Genomic DNA, 16373 nt, shown 5'->3' on the forward strand with positions numbered 1-16373 from the left:
TAGTTTGTTGTTCAATAAGTCAGTAGTCGAAGTTTGGACAACGTTTTCGTAGTTTGAACTCGTATATGGCTCACTAGTTATCCCGCGAGAACTAGTATAAACTTTGTTAATTTGGCTGTCTTTCAATTTGCGGCCACTCGTGGCTCCAAGAATCTTACGTACGAATTGAGTAGACGTCCATGTCACCTTTTTTATTCTTTAATACATGGGCAGTATTTACGTCAAAGCTTTGCCCAATCCCCTTGTGTACGTCAACCGTCTTTATGTCAGTAAAGGATATAACGTGGCTTTTGAATTCGTTTGGGTCTTTGTGACGACCTTGGAAAAATCTTGTGTACCACTAACTGGTACACAAAATTTTTTCAAAGGTCAAGCATAGGTCAGCAAAGAACGGAAAAGGCCAGAAAACAATAACACGGCGGCCACGTTTTATGGATCTTTGTTAAGACCCCATTTACTTTTGATGATTGGTATCCTTCTAGGTCAGAGGGCGTTCACTTATCACGGAATTCTAATAAGAAGTCTTGTAAATCACACATCACGCGCTTGCAAAATAGCAAATCACGCACGTTGTGATGTCCGGTCCCTCGTCACGCGGATAATTTGGGTTCAATCACGCGTCCCACTACAAATTGTTGAGCCATCACGCGTCACGCAAATACCTTTTGCCACCCTCTTAATTCTGCTCTTTGGCCCGACTCAATTTTCGCACTTAACATCTTTGTTTTCGCATGAAGCAGATTGCACATTGCACGGGCATCTGGGACAGAAAGAACAACGATAATCCACTTAAAAGATGACGGATAATGACAAGGAAAAAGAACCTGAGCACCAGTTTTAAGCGAGGGCTCTTCGAACTCAGTGTAGTGTGGTTAGAGTCATTGATCAATTGTTCAAATGATTTAAAGTCCTTGATTCATCACAAATGACTCTTTTCTAGAACGGAAGTACACTGTAATATTGGCTGAGATGGTTGCGGGTGATTATGTTAAAAAAAGACTCTTCCTCAAAGATCGATATGGCCAATTATTCTCGTTTCGTCGATTGGCATAGGTCCAATTTCCTAAGAAATGTTTTGCATTATAAAAGATTTACGTGCATTCTGTATAATCGAGTTTTATCAACCGACTAAATCCCAAAGTAACTAATTCAAGTACCAAAAACAACTGAGAACTTCATAAATAATAAAGGAGTGGAGTAATTAAACAGAGATTAAACTTGACCTGTCATATTTTGCGTGATGTTTCCCTCATGTTTGAAAAACTCACTGTGGCTGTTCTCTAGGGTAATAACTGGTGTTTTCTGAGAACATGCTCTCTGTACTCTACTACTTCGTTGTCATTGTTTTGGCCTCCCTAATACCGGAAGGACAAGGTAAGATTTTACCACAGTTATGACTTTGTTATGGTTTGAGTATATTTCAAAGTTTACAAAGGCGATAAATTATTTTTTCATTTCATATATTTTTTGTTTACAACAGCTGAATCTTAAAGTAATCACATAAGGTTCTCCTACTAATATCAAATATAATTAATTATTTCATCTAAGTTAAAAAAGGAGGGGCGCTTGTTGGAGTATCTTAAAGCAAAGTTAACTTTAGAAATAAAACAGTCACTGTCTCTTCAATGAATTGAAGTCTAGAGACGTGTTCGACTTTTTTGATCATGCAGGATGGATGAGTTGAATACTGTAAGATTGAGGGGCTCGTTTGAACTCAACTGAAATGGTTCGGCTTGTTCAACTAAAAACTTTATACAGGAGTAAAGGTTTTTAATTCTTAGTAAGGAAACCTTTTAATTCGTCACAGCAAAGCAACATAACGCATTGTTAGAGCAGTGCTTCAAACTTGGCACTTAACATATTATCTGTGGAAAAACCTGACTTTTTTGTACAATCAGCTCCAAAGTGATCTAAGTTTTGGTTCATATTTCAAAAAACCTAAATCGAAGACTGAATTTGTGTATTCCGGCGAGTTGGTAGAACTATGGTATAAGTTATTAATGATCCACCCCAGAGAGGAAGTTTTGACTTAGTCTGAGGCAAAACAGGGGATTCAAATGAAACATTTGTTTAACAAAGACGATAGTTGACATTTTAGGATTTATTTCTTCTGTCATACTCAATTATCCCCTTAGGGAGTGCATGCTCGAGGGTAAATTTCAGCGTTTCGCCTGTTAGTGCTCGTTAATACACAGTATGCATAGAAAACGTACGTTTGTTACATCTTTAGAAATAGAAAGTCAGGACATAGATAGTGTATATTGAGTTTGTCAAAATTGCTTGACGTACCATAGAGTTCATAAAGTTGAGAGGCTTGTGATTTATATGCGAGCGAATAATTTTGTTTTCTTGCGCTTTTCATAATACGCATATTGGTCGAAAGCTGAAGTCACGCGACATAAAAACAAACGCTTCTCATGAATTGACCAAACAAAAAACTTCACGACACGTTCCGATAATAACCTTTTTTAAAAGAACCAAACATGCTCAAACAAGAGGACCATTATTACGCGACGAACACGAATTACTCCATATATCAGAAAAGTTGTTTATGGATTTCGGCAACAATCGATCGATCGATCACGATAGCTGATCACAACAGAGCAAAGGAAGATGATAGGTCAGATTATTAATTTAAATCACTCTCCTGGTGTTAAACCAAAGCAAAAATTCAGAAGTAACACTGCTCTACAATTCCAGTCTCAATAGAGGTGCTCAATGCCAAATAGCAACTTTCTTAATATAATCGTTCACCAGGTAACTTCCGTAATTTGAAGTTTACCAGTTTTGCTAAACCTGGCTACAGGTTGGAGAATCACACGGTTCGAACTATTGAAGTATTCGACGAGGATCTCTGCAGGTTACAATGCTATCTGGAACCTAACTGTGTCAGTTATAACTTCCATAAGCTAAGACAGGCGTCTGGAACACACAAATGTGATCTGAATAACGCAACCATTGAACACGATGGTGAACTGGTAAAAAACGAAAGTTACATTTACCGCGGAGCTGAGGTGAGGATGACGTTTTTTAAGCCAAGAGTATGGCACTTTATACTCGTGGAGGCTTTTCCGCAAGACTAAGCATCCCTTAGCCTCTGCCACTCCTCTAAATTCTCCTTCCACCCATCACAATATAAGTTACGATAATTGAACGTTTAAACTTTTGAAAAAGAATTAAGAGAGACATATTTTGTTATTTAAGAATGACCGGTTCTGGAGCTGTTTTTATACATTTATGGGATACACGCAGATTTTGCTCTCGCTCTAAACAGTGCCACGCTTGGAACGGGAAAAAGCTTGCGCGGAATACATGGACATGATGCAAGAAAACTTGCATAGCATTCAGAACTCGCAAACATGAATGCACGCGCAGAAGACAAGCACAAAAATTGAAGTGGTCATATTCTTTTTCTTCTTAAGAATGCTTGCACCAGCGGTCCTTGCAGAAATAATGCAACATGCCAAGCTGGCTTTACACACAGAGATTATCAATGTTTGTGTGCTTTTGGATCTGGATTTGAAGGCCACGATTGTGATAGAGGTGAGGAACCTATAAATTTTTTGCAGTCAGTAAAATGAATGTGTGGCTATTTCTTATCTGACAACGGGGAACGCTAGCATGGAGGCGAAAACACTTGCGGAGAGAGAACGTGAAATACACACAAACCCTTATATAAGTGTAGCGCTCATTCTGTTGTCTCAGACATAGGTGAGTGTTCTAGTGAAACAAACGGCTGTGATGAGAATGCGGAGTGTAACAATACCCTGGGATCTTACAAGTGCATCTGTAAAGATGGATTTCATGGGAAAGGAACTAACTTCAAAGGTTATCTAGTTGTATCAATTGAGTTGATAACGTAAAATAGGCTACTGTTGCGAGTTTAAAATCTGAAGTTTCGAGCGCTAGTCCTTCGTTAGAGCAAATGGGGGAATTGCAGGTTGTGTGTCTGTTTACATGCGGAATATGGAGTTACACTATTGACGGGAACATAGTAACGAGTAAATTAGAATAAAGTAGCTGACTATAACATTTCAAAAATCTACTAAAGCAAACAAACGAGAAAACAATAAAACCACAAAACACAAGATAACAAAATAAAAACAGGTTCCGTACAAAAGATGTTTCTTTTTTAATTCTCTAGACTTGGACGAATGTGCTGAGGGAACACACAACTGTGATGTGAATGCTGAGTGTAACAATACCCGGGGATCGTACAACTGCACGTGTAAAGATGGATTTCGTGGAAATGGGACCAGATGTATAGGTAACTGTTATTTTATCATTCTATCTCATATCTCTTTATTTTTCTGATGGACATAGACTTAAACTTGTGCAGAGTACAATGTCCTTAATTTCTGTACGGTATTCTACCGGCAGCAGGCCCAGCATTACGAGCCCATCAGCATAAGAGACGTTACTCGGTGGGTAGTTACGAATAAACTTGATTGGACACCTTTAGATGTTATCAATTAATGCTCCATATATGATGGTACAAGGTGAGCATAGGAAGGAGCATTATTCAAGTTTGGGTTTGACCGCAGGATATTACAGCAGCTTTCTTATCTAAACGTGATTGACATCGCGGCAAACTCGCCTGATTTGCGAAGGGTTTTGTTGGCCTTTGAGGTGATTTCTTCTGCATGCTCTACCCATTGGAGATCACGGTTATCAGTGATGCCTGTGTCTTAAGCTTAAGGTACACACTAGAGCGATGTCCATCAAGGTCAACCAAGGTCAACTTAAGGAGTTTTCTTCTTAAAGATGTGAACAGATTTGCATTTTGCAGCGTTCAAAGCTATGCAGCTTGGTGAATTCACCAGTTTCCTGGGGGTAACCAGCAAGAGTGACAACATATTTGCGATTGAAAGTAGATTCTATGTTCATAACCAGAGCCACTGCGAAGATACCGTTATGAAGATATACTTATTAATGGGTTCGGAAGAAAATAATCAACTTAGGAAGTCTTACTTGTTAGTGGGATTTTCTGGAGATTTTTTGCTTCGTTATCTTATTCTGCCGAATTTACAAGAATATTTTTTTAAGCGGTAGTGTGCAATAATGGCAGTACCCAAAACAATTTGACAATTTCTTAGCAGTACCATAACTTTCTGTTTCATTTTGCGATTATTATACAGGATTTACAGCAGTGTTTACAACTCTTGGTAAGAGTGGAAGTAAGGGGTCCAGTCCGAATTGGAAATCACTACACAGGTCAGGATCACGACGGGCAAGTTACATTGTCCAGCGGTATTCAACAATGGACTGTGCCACACACTGGCGAATACAGAATAGAAGTAATTGGAGCCTCAAGGGGGGAACGGCGAGGACAGTATCATCAAGAACGGTGGAAGAGGGGCACGAATGATTGGAAACTTTATTTTGACCAAAGATGAGATCATTCATATACTTGTTGATCAAGAAGGGAAAAAAGGAAAGATCTTCTTAAAAACTGCTGGAGGTGGTGGAGGTACATTTGTTGTGGGACGAAACAACACGCCTTTAATCATAGCTGGAGGTGGAGGGGGAATAAAAAAAATGTCAGTACAACATGCAGGATGTGATGCGTCCACAAATACCACTGCAAATGCAGGGACCAACTCGCCACTGGGATCAGGTGGAACAAAAGGACAAGGAGGACTTACTAATGGTGTGAATTCTGGTTGGTGGGGAATTTCCTTTTTATAAATACTGAGAAATTCGTTGCATTCTACTGCCATCCTTCACTATCTCCAACCCAATGATAGAGTAAGTCGCTGATAATCAGATTTTGAAGGATGTATGACCGTAATTATCAAATTTCTTAATGTTAATTTAGAAAGCGTCTCATACAAGACTTAAGATTCTCTTAAATTTTGCTCTTTTCTTTTCAGATTTCCTGCATATTTAGTGAATTATCGATATTGATCCGCGAATATACCGCAGGAGATGACATCGGACATGTCATGACATTTCATTCGTTAATTACGGATCTGGATAAAACAGAAGAACTAAATAGAGAGTCAATTGCAACATTTTTACGCTGACTTGTCCTCATAAGCTTTTTTGTTGCTAACAATCTCCACTAATTAAACTTTAAAAATAAAGAACTAAACTAAGTTTCGGAACACTGTGGATCGTCGTTTGATCGCAAGAAATTAAATTTATGGTGCTATTTGTAAGAGAATCACTGATCACTTTTTGATTGTATTGCAGGTGGTGGTGGTGGCGGCTTCCATAGTAATGGACATGATGCAAAGAACTCTAGTAAAGGAGGGGGAAAAGGAGGTTCAGGATATCTTAAGGGGCAGAGGGTGGAACTTTCACTAGTGGGTTCGGAGGTGGCGGTGGTTTACATTTTTTCAACAAGGGACCCGGCGGAGGTGGTGGTTACACTGGGGGAAGTAGCGGGGCTAATGATGATATTTCCTGTGGGGGAGGAGGAGGATCTTTTAACAATGGAACAAATCAACAAAATGAATGTTGCTATAATAGCGCTGGTCATGGTTGGGTAAATATTACATTTTCCACTGAAGAGCCCATAGCAACTCTTGTTAACGTGCACAAAAAAAAGTTGTAGGTCAGTTCTTCATATTCTTGTGCATTTCAATCGCCATATTTCCTCGAATAAGCACCTGGGTTCTTATTTAAAAGCGGGGAGGGGGGGGGGCGCTTACTAAGAAACTATATATGAATGGAAATAAATACAGGTTTTCCTCGTATCCAAACTGTTTGACAAAATGAGAAAAAGACGCTTGTTTGATATTTTGGGCTAGGGGGTGGCGCCTATTGGGGGAGGGGGCTTATTAGGGTGTGGGTGGTTACTCGAGGAAATACGGTATTACATATATCTAAAAATGATTTTCAATTGAATGTGAAAGTTTATTACGAAACCATTTTTTTCCCTTGATCAGCTTAAAACTAAATTCAGTTTTCAATCTTTATATGATCAGTTAGGCCCTTTTTTTTTGTTTTTCCGCCCTTTGGGCCGACTGAATTTCCTCTGCCATTGGCGCTGGTTGTAAATTATCCTTAAAAATAAGGGTTCGGTTGGTGTTACGTATGGCGTCCTTGGTTACTATCACCAGGATCTCCCATTTGTGAAATGTTGAATTTGATGTTACGATTCCCAATCCATTGGAAAACGTTCTCCTTCATCTCTAACGGTTTCCTGAAAAATGGAAAACCGGCACAGGGTTGATACCAACTTGTAGATGTGACCATGATCAATGGTGTGTCCCCTGAAGTATATATATATATATACCAAGGTGATGGCACGTTCAATTTCACGCAAAATCTTACTTAGTTGTTAGATTGTTATTGTGCTCTTTCACTAAAGTGGAGGAGAATGCTATAATTGGCATATTGAGAAAAGACGTCAGTGCTTGATAACGACTAGAAATTAAATGTATTGAAAATTTTCATGTTAAAAAAACTTAGCAATTGCTTTGTAGGGGTTATAGAAAGGATCTTTTATTTTTAGTGTTGACAGAATAGTATTTGCTCAAAACCTTAATTTAAGTCACTATGGTAAATTTTGATAACCACAGTTGATTTTAGTCAATAAACTGATTTTGTTCGCTATTGATAGTTGTTTTGTTGTTGTCTTGTAAGAACTCTGATTATAGTGTTGAGACGTCTGTGGTGTCCCATCGAAATTCCTTTGCAATTGGCTATCTTCAAAAGGGCACAACAACCAGCGAGAAGATGAATTACTTTCAGTCTCCTTCGCAGCCATTCTCTGAACGTAAGAGATTGGGCGACCTATAACTCTGCCATAACTCTGAAATTCCTTGGCAATTAGTGATATTCAAGTGGGCACAAAAGCTAGCGTCCTGCAATGTATGTCACATGTTCTATGTTACTTGCTTTAGATAAGGCTGCCACAAGTTTGACGCTTAAACAATAAACCTCTAATCACAACATCATAATGTGCTTTCCTTTTTGTTTGTTCAAGAATTAATACACGGGGCATTTGTCCAACTATCGAAGAGCTAAAAAATTCATTCTCTTTGATACATTATACATAAATACCGCAAATTTAACGAAATGAATGACAAAATTATTTTGAGCGTTTTTTCGACACTGCTGTAGTTGTATTAAATTTAACTTAAATTTAAACACCGACAACTGTTTCCCCCTCCCATGGGCCAGAAATGACAACACAGTAAACATGAAATAGACAGCCTGTTTCTAAATAGTGTTTATTTCACCCATAATATTCACCGGCCTGTTCTTGTATTTCTTGGAGATTTCTTAAGAAATTTGAAAGAGGAAAATGGATATAAAGACATGGTTGAAAGGGCGGCAAGATAATATTTTACATATATGGCATTTTCTACCGTATTACCAAAAGTGACTCAGACAGGGTCGACAATTGGCCACAGAATAGGCTTTCACGGGTAGGGGTTGGTATATCGCCAGGACTTCTGTTTCCTTCACTTCCATTCCTCTTTCAGTGTTAGGCAGAAGTCAGACCTGTTTCAGAACAGGTGACACGAATGACCTACACGCAAACTTGTGGAACATGGCTGTACTCGAAACGCGCATCTTTACTAAAAGCCTTTTAACTCCTGTCATCTGAAATAAAGACCTGGCCTCTTATTTTCTAGCTCATGATGGCCGTTGTCCAGCAATTTTTTTTAGTTTTCAGAGCCGAGGATTCAAACAACAAATAATCAAATGACAAATTATGACTTTCGAAAGGTGAGCTATTTGCACGCTAGCCTTTAGTCCTTTGCACCGGCAGACGATTCAGACCACTGCTTGAAACGTCAAATTGTCGAAACTCAACACGTATACGGCTTTTTATTTCCAAATTGATAACAAACTTCGTGCTTCCCCTGCCCGCCGACACAGAAAGGACCATAAGTTATTAATTAAAATACACAAACGCTTGCTCGAAATAAATAGAGAACGGCGGCAATAAGATAGCTGCCTTATTGTAGGAGCTGTGCAGATGCTTTAAAAAAACTTTACGACTCAGAGAAATCTGTGATATTGACAGTGGTCGCGTGTTATTTTCAGCAAATTATAAAGGGGCAAGAATACTTGAATGTTACCAAATGTCGTCATCACACTCCAATATTTAAGTGTGGATTCTAAAAATTTTGACATGGAATTCCGAACACTGATTCAGAAAGCAACTAATTCTTTTACTCTGTAGCCCAGATAAACTGACAATTATATCAAGACAAGTAAACATTAGATATTTCATATTGATTTGTATAACCAGGTCACATGCGATCTTGTAGTTGCCAGAATTTAGGGGTCAGACAAGTAACAAAAAATAAAAAATCCACCATGTCACAGGTCCGTGGTGAGAGAAGGGAGGGTTGGGAACAACCGACCAATCCCTGGATCCGCCCTTGATTGATATTTTTAGGCTCCTAAAGGAGCATTTTTTCGGGTCCTGCGATGGAAAAGACATTTATCACCATCACAACTTTCTGTTATCCAGAATTTGAAATAATCTCAATTACATATACTCGTGACATCATAGAATTGAGCTTCTTCACAGTAAAAAAATTACACATGAAAAGGAGAATAAAATATTTACTTTATTTTAAAGAAATTTTGATAAAGTCTTCTGTAGGTTCGTAATTAAAAAGTTGCATTTTTGGGAGTCAAGCAATTTCAAGGGAAGTCAAAAAACACTGTATTATTCGCTAAGATGGTTGTGTGAGGTTATACGAAAACTCATCCTTGTAGTTATGGCCAAGAAATTATAAACTGGTTATGGCTAATCATTCGCTTGAACAGTTTGAAAACAACTAAAACGAGTCGGTTGGTTCGGTGACAATGTCCTGCAGAGAGAAAGTGCTTGATGTACCTTTCAGAAGGCTCTTGTGGTCTCTTACTTGAAGTGGAGTAAAACACTTTATTCGCATGTAATTGGTAAGAACGAGTGTGCGGATGTTCTTTGTAAGTGAAACCAGTAAAAGTTCCAAAAAATCTATTTCTATGAGTTACAGGGAAGACCAGAGCAGAGTAATCACTTTCCCTGAATCGTTCGGTCAATAGTGCAACTTTAAAAAAACACTTTTGTGAACGTCAAGAAATAAACATCTGGCTGTCAGTATTTTCTTCTTGTATGTTAGTCAAACTTAAGTTATGAATTGACACCAACTGTGAGCAGGTTTATTTTGTGAAAGAACAAAGAAATGTACATGTGTCTCGGTACCGGAAATAAGAGAATGTTCAAATTTACTTCTCGTTTATACTCCTATTCCTAGTTTTGTAGCACACAAAACCAGCCAACTTCAGTTTTAAGGACTTTTTTTTTATTTGTTTGATGTATGATTATTTAGATGATGGAAAACAGTGGAGAACAAGTCCATCTCTGCGACAGCCTTCTGTTGACAGGAAATTCTTAAATAGAGCAATAAAAAGCACCGCAAATAGCTCGAGGATTTTCAAGACAGTTTTTGATTGGACAGAGTGATCAGAAGATGATTCACAGAAAATTTTCAAAGCACAGTCACTGTTTATCAGAGTTTCCTTTTCTGAATTTAACTTTCATGGAAGATAAACCACAGTGATCTATTCGCTGAGATGATTGTTAGAGGTTATAGAAGAATTCATTGTAGTAGATACAACTAATTATTCGCTTGCACAATGTGAAAACGATTGAAACGAGGCAGTTGGCATGGTGACAATTTCCAGTAGAAATAATGATTCTTTCGCCGTGAGAAATTCCCATCTACTGAAAGAAGACGTGGAGGGAAGCCTTGACAAGGCTTTTCGTCTAATAAAATCAAGCAATGCGCCAATCTGCAAATAGTTGAAGTCCGTTTGAAAGCTGTTCGCTGGCCTCTTGGTACTAGGTCTCGATCCCCGCCATCCTCATCCCCTTCCCCTTAGCACCTTTTTTGACAAAAACTGAAAAGGTGCTGAAGTGAGGACTGGGGACTTCGCAAGTTAAATACGAATTACAGCTGACCATGTTAAAAGCTGGCCTCACGAAATAGCCACAGACTATCTTTTACAAAAACCCATTCAAACCATAAATATACTTTACAGGTTTTTTTTTTTTTTGAAAAGTTCGCGTTCTGTTGTCGTAATATTTCGTTCAAATGCGGGCAGACGATACCTTGCGATCTTACAAGTGTAAGTGTAAACATGGAAATGGAACTAACTGCACAGGTAGCTCGGTTTTGACACATTACGCTGTCTCGTCTTCAATCTCAAAGGTGACTTTTGCAAAATCAGGAAGTCCAAGGACGTGTTCGACTTTTTTGATTTTGCACGATGGATGAATTGAATACTATAAGATTGAGAGGCTTATTTGAACTCAATTGAAATGGCTTGGCTTGTTCAACTAAAAACTTTATACAGTTAGTAACACCTTTAATTCGTCACAGCTAAGCAACATAACGCATTGTTAGAGTAGTGCTTCAAACTTGGCACTTAACATATTATCTGTGGAAAAACCTGACTTTTTCGCACAATCAGCTCCAAAGTTGATCTAAGTTTTGGTTCATATTTCAAAAAACCTTAATCGAAGACTGAATTTGTGTATTTGACCGAGTTGGTAGAACTTAAGCATAAGTTATAAATGATCCGCCCCAGAAAGAAAGTTCTAACTTAGTCTGAGGCAAAACAGGTGATTCAAATAAAATATTTTTTAACAAAGACGATAGTTGACATTTTAGGATTTATTTCTTCCGTCATACTCAATTATCTCCTTGGGGTGTGCATACTCGGGGGCAAATTTCAGCGTTTCGCCTTTTAGTGCTCGTGAATACACAGTATGCATAGGAAATGTTTGTTACATCTTTAGAAGTAGAAAGCCAGGACCTTGATAGTGTAAAAAGAGTTTGTCAAAATTGCTTGACGTACCATGGAGTTCATAAAGTTAAGAGGCTTGTAATTTATACGCGAGCGACTAATTTTGTTTCCTCGCGCTTTTCATAATACGCATATTGGTCGAAAGCTGCAGTGACGCGACACAATAAAAAACGCTTCTCATGAATTGACCAAACAAAAAACTCCATGACACGTTCCGATAATAACCTTTTTTAAAAGAACCAAACATGCTCAAACGAGAGGACCTTTATTACGTGACAAACACGACTTACTCTATATATTAACAAAGTTGTTTCTGGAGTTCGGGAACAATCGATCGATCACGATAGCTGATCACAACGAAAGGAAGATAAACATGATAAGTCAGATTATTAATATAAATCACTCTCCTGGTGCTAAACCAAAGCAATAATTCAGAAGTAACACTGCTCTACAATTCCAGTCTCAATTGAGATGCTCAGTGTAACATAGCAACTTTCTTAATATAATCGTTCACCAGGTAACTGCCGCAATTTGCAGTTTACCAGTTTTCCTAAACCTGGCTACAGGTTGGAGAATCACACGGTTCGAACTATTGAAGTATTCGACGAGGATCTCTGCCAGTTACAATGCTATCTGGAACCTAACTGTGTCAGTTATAACTTCCATAAGCTAAGACAGGCGTCTGGAACGCACAAGTGTGATCTGAATAACGCGACCATTGAACACGATGAAGACCTGGTAAAAAACGAAAGTTACATTTACCACGGAGCTGAGGTGAGGATGACGTTTTTAAGCCAAGAGTATGGCACTTTATACCCGTTGAGGCCTTTTTCGCAAGACTAAGCATCCCTCAGCCTCTGCTACTCCTCTAAATTCTCCTTCCACCCACCAGAATTTAGGTTACGGTAATTGAACGTTTAAACTTTTGAAAAAAAGAATTAAGAAAAGCATATTTTGTTATTTAAGAATGAACGCTTCTGGAGCTGTTTTTATACGTTTATAGGATACACGCAGATTTTGCTCTCGCTCTAAACAGTGCCACGCTTGGAACGGGGAAAAGCTTGCGCGGAATACATGGGCATGATGGAAGACGCGCAGATTTTACAAACTTGCATAACATTCGGAACTCGCAAACATGAATGCACGCGCAGAAGACAAACACAAAAATTTAAGTGGTGATATTCTTTTTCTTCTTAAGAATGCTTGCGCCAGAAATCCTTGCAGAAATAATGCAACATGCCAAGCTGGCTTTACGCACAGAGATTATCAGTGTTTGTGTGCTTTTGGATCTGGATTTGAAGGCCACGATTGTGATAGACGTGAGGAACCCTCTAAATTTTTTTGTAGTCAGTAAAATGAATGTGTGGCCATTTCTTACTTGCTGACAACGGGGAACGTTAGCATGGAGGCGAAAACACTTGCGGCCAGAGCACGTCAAATACACACAAACCCTTATATAAATGTGGCGCTCATTTTGTTGTCCCAGACATAGATGAGTGTTCTAGTGAAACAAACGGCTGTGATGAGGATGCTGAGTGTAACAATACCCTGGGATCTTACAAGTGCATCTGTAAAGATGGATTTCATGGAAATGGAACTAACTGCAAAGGTAATTTAGTTGTATCAAGTGAGTTGATGACGTAAAATAGGCCACTGTTGCGAGTTTAAAATCGGAAGTTTCGAGCGCTAGTCCTTCGTCGGAGCAAATGGGGGAATTGTGGGTTGTGTGTCTGTTTACATGTGGAATATAGAGTTACACTATTGACGGGAACATGGTAACGAGAAAATTACAATAAAGTAGCTGACTACAACATCCCAAAAATCTACTCAAGCAAACAAACGAGAAAACAATAAAACCACAAAACACAAGATAACAAAATAAAACAGGTTCCGTATAAGAGATGCTTCTTTTTAATTCTCTAGACTTGGATGAATGCGCTAACGGAACACACGACTGTGATGTGAATGCTGAGTGTAACAATACCCTGGGATCTTACAAGTGCACGTGTAAAGATGGATGTCGATGAAATGGAACTAAGTGCGAAGGTAACTGTTATTTTATCATTCTATCTTATATCTCCTTATTGATAACGGAGATAGCACCAGACTTAAACTTGTACAAGAGTATAATGTCCCCAATTTCTGTATGGTATTCTACCGGCAGCAGGCCAAGCAGTACGAGCTTATCAGCATAAGAGACGTAACCCGGTGGGTTGGACACCTTTAGATGTTCTCAATTAATGCGCCATGTATGATGGTACAAGAAGAGCATAGACAGGAGCATTATTCAAGTTTGGGTCAGACCACAGGAGAGCACAGTAGCTTCCTTATCTAAACGTCATTGACATCGCGGCAAACTTGCCTGATTTGCGAAGGGTTTGTTGGCCTTTGAGGTGATTTCTTCTGCATGCTCTGCCCATTGGAGATCAGTGATGCTTATGTCTTTAGCTTAAGGTACACACTCGAGCGATGTCCATCAAGGTCAACCAGGAGTTTTGCAGCGTTGAAAGCTGTACAGCTTGGTGAATTGACCAGTTTCCGAAGAGTTACCAGCAAGAGTGACAGCATATTTGCGGTTGAAAGTAGATTCTATGTTCATTATTAGAGCCAGTGCGAAGATACCGTTATGAAGATATAGTTATTAATGGGTTCGGAAGAAAATAATCAACTTAATCAGTCTTGCTTGTCAGTGGGATTTTCTGGAGATTTTTGCTTCGTTATCTTATTCTGCCGAATTTAGAGGAATATTTTTTCTAGGCGGTAGTGTGCAATATTGGCAGTACCCAAAACAATTGTCAATTTCTTAACAGTACCATAACTTTCCCTTTCATTTTGCGATTATTATACAGGATTTACAGCAGTGTTTACAACTCTTGGTATGATTGGACGTCCAGTCCGAATTGGAAATCACTACACAGGTCAGGATCACGACGGGCAAGTGACATTGTCCAGCGGTATTCAACAATGGACTGAGCCACACACTGGCGAATACAGAATAGAAGCAATAGGAGCCTCAGGGGGTACAGCACGGACAGTATCATCAAGAACGGTGGAAGAGGGGCACGAATGATTGGAAACTTTATTTTGACCAAAGATGAGATCATTCATATACTTGTTGGTCAAGAATGGAAAAAAGTTAACTTTAAAACTTCTGGAGGTGGTGGAGGTACATTTGTTGTGAGACGAAACAACACGCCTTTAATCATAGCTGGATATCTCCTACCCAATGATAGAGTAAGTCGCTGATAATCAGATTTTGAGAGATTTATGAAAACCGTAATCATCAAATTTCCTAATGTTAATTTTGAAGAATTTCTTTGATGGTTCTTTTGGAAGCTAGCACCTCATACAGGACTTAAAAGATTCTGTTAAATTTTGCTCTTTTCTTTTCAAATTTCCTGTATATTTAGTGAATTCTCGACATTGATCCGCGAATATACCGCAGGAAATGACATCGAAAAACTTGACAAGGCTTCTCATTCGTTAATTGGATCTGGATTAAACAGGAGCACTAAATAAAGAGTCAACTGCAGCGTTTTTACGCCGACTTCTCCTCATAAGCTTTTTTGTTACCAACAATCTCCACTAATTAAACTCCAAAAAGCAATAGCTTAAGTAAGTTTCGGAACACTGCGGATCGTCGTTTGATGGTAAGAAATTAAATTTATGGGTGCTATTTGTAAGAGAATCACCGATCACTTTTTGATCGTACTGTAGGTGGTGGTGGCGGCGGCTTTCATCGTAATGGTCATGATACTGGGAATTTCAGTCGTTTAAGGAGAAAAAGGAGGTTCAGGATATTTTCAGGGAGGAGAGGGTGGAAAGTTTTCCAGTGGGTTCGGAGGTGGCGGTGGTTTACTCACATTCAACAGAGGACCCGGCGGTGGTGGTGGTTACACTGGGGGAAGTAGCGGGGCTAATGATGATATTTCCTGTGAGGGAGGGGGGATCTTTTAACGATGGAACAAGTCAACAAAATGAATGTTGCTATAATAGCGCTGGTCATGGTTGGGTAAATATTACATTTGTCCAATGAAGAGCACATAGCAACTGTTGTTATCGTGCACAAAAAAAGTTTTGAGTCAGTTCTTCATATTTTTGTGCATTTCAATCCCCCTATTTCCTCGAATAAGTACTCGGGCTCTTATTTAAAATTTAAACTTAGAGGCAGGAGAGTGGGGCGCTTACTGAAAGGGGGCGCTTATTAAGAAACTATTCTAGCAGAAGCTTAAAAAGTTACATACGAAATAGAAACATTATGAAATTATTATGAAATCCCTTTTTCTTTCCTTGATCAGCTCAAAACTAAACTCAATTTACAATTTTCATACGACCAGTTAGGCCCATTTTCTTTGTTTTTCCGCCCTTTGGGCCGACTGAATTTCCTCTACCATTTGCGCTGGTTGTAAATTATCCTCAAAAATAGGGGTTTGGTTTGAGTTACGTATGGTGAACTTGGTTACGACCACTAGAATCCCCCACTTTCAAAATGTTAATTTTAGTATTACGATTCCCAATCAATTGGAAAACGTTCTCCCTCGCCTCCAGCGGTTTCCTGGAAAATGGAAAACCGGCGCAGGGTTGATACCAACTTGTAGATGTGA

At 38.9% G+C, this 16373-nt stretch overlaps 1 protein-coding gene and 1 pseudogene across 1 annotated transcript in view; both read left to right on the forward strand.

Moving 5' to 3' along the window:
- Nucleotides 1-1310: 1310 nt before the first annotated feature.
- Nucleotides 1311-6559, forward strand: LOC131792891 (uncharacterized; annotated as a pseudogene).
- Nucleotides 2759-16373, forward strand: part of LOC131792889 (uncharacterized) — a 67583-nt gene continuing 53968 nt past the window's right edge. Inside the window, exons 1-3 of the mRNA XM_066173289.1 lie at nt 2759-3014; nt 12968-13088; nt 13256-13378. The gene's annotated coding sequence lies outside the window, so the exon portion shown is untranslated. The remainder of the gene's footprint in view (nt 3015-12967; nt 13089-13255; nt 13379-16373) is intronic.

Source organism: Pocillopora verrucosa, chromosome 10, assembly GCF_036669915.1.
Source record: "Pocillopora verrucosa isolate sample1 chromosome 10, ASM3666991v2, whole genome shotgun sequence".
In the NCBI taxonomy this organism is placed as follows: Eukaryota; Metazoa; Cnidaria; class Anthozoa; order Scleractinia; family Pocilloporidae; genus Pocillopora; species Pocillopora verrucosa.